Here is an 834-nt window from a genome sequence, read left to right on the forward strand (position 1 = left end):
CAACAAAATTTTGAGAGGAGAGAAAGATAGGAAGTGTTAAATGAAAACCGCTTACAGATTGCAAAGTGATGCATAAAACAGGCAAACTGCTCCCCTTAAAACGATTACATTTTACTTGACTTCTATGCATCATGCACGCTCTGAGGAAGTTTCTGCTCTTCTCTTCTTCTCTTCAGGCTATGAAATGCCTTATAAAAAAATGTAAGATTTCAAAATATGTTGTGAAAATATTCTCTCTCAAATTTTCTACATTTCTTCTTGGGCACTAGGAAGTGAAATAAATAAATAATAAATAAATCTCTAATATGTGCACTTACTGCACTATGTGTCCATTTTTGAAGTTCATCTCAAACTTCTAGAAGCAACTACACATTCAAATGTAATATACTAGCAGGAAATAACAGGAAAGAGGCTTGATAGAGAGAGCATACTGTAGTGATGTTAAAAGACTTATTTAATCAACTGTCACTGTTGCACTTTTCTGTTGCACTGTTGTGTCTGCACCCTCTTGTGTCTTCTGTTCTGTCTTTCTTTGTTTTTTGCATCTGACATGTGACTGTGAAGGTGTAGCTGGAAAAAGTGGTTTCAATGACTCACAGTTTTTCACAGGTTTTGGTACTCTTTGGTGTTTCACACCTTTGCTTGGTTTTACAATATATATATATATAAAAATTAAAAATTCATTACATTTATAATTCATTACATTTAAACTAATTTGGTTCAATTAGTTAATTAGTTAGTTCAAGTTTATTTAAGAGAAAAAATAAAATCACATGTTTAGTGGAGATAGATGATTGATGTGGGAGGAGTGACTGATAGGAAGTGTTGATGAAA

This window comes from Pundamilia nyererei, unplaced genomic scaffold (genome assembly GCF_000239375.1).
Source record: "Pundamilia nyererei isolate P.nyererei 1_Seehausen unplaced genomic scaffold, PunNye1.0 scaffold00056, whole genome shotgun sequence".
Lineage (NCBI taxonomy): Eukaryota > Metazoa > Chordata > Actinopteri > Cichliformes > Cichlidae > Pundamilia > Pundamilia nyererei.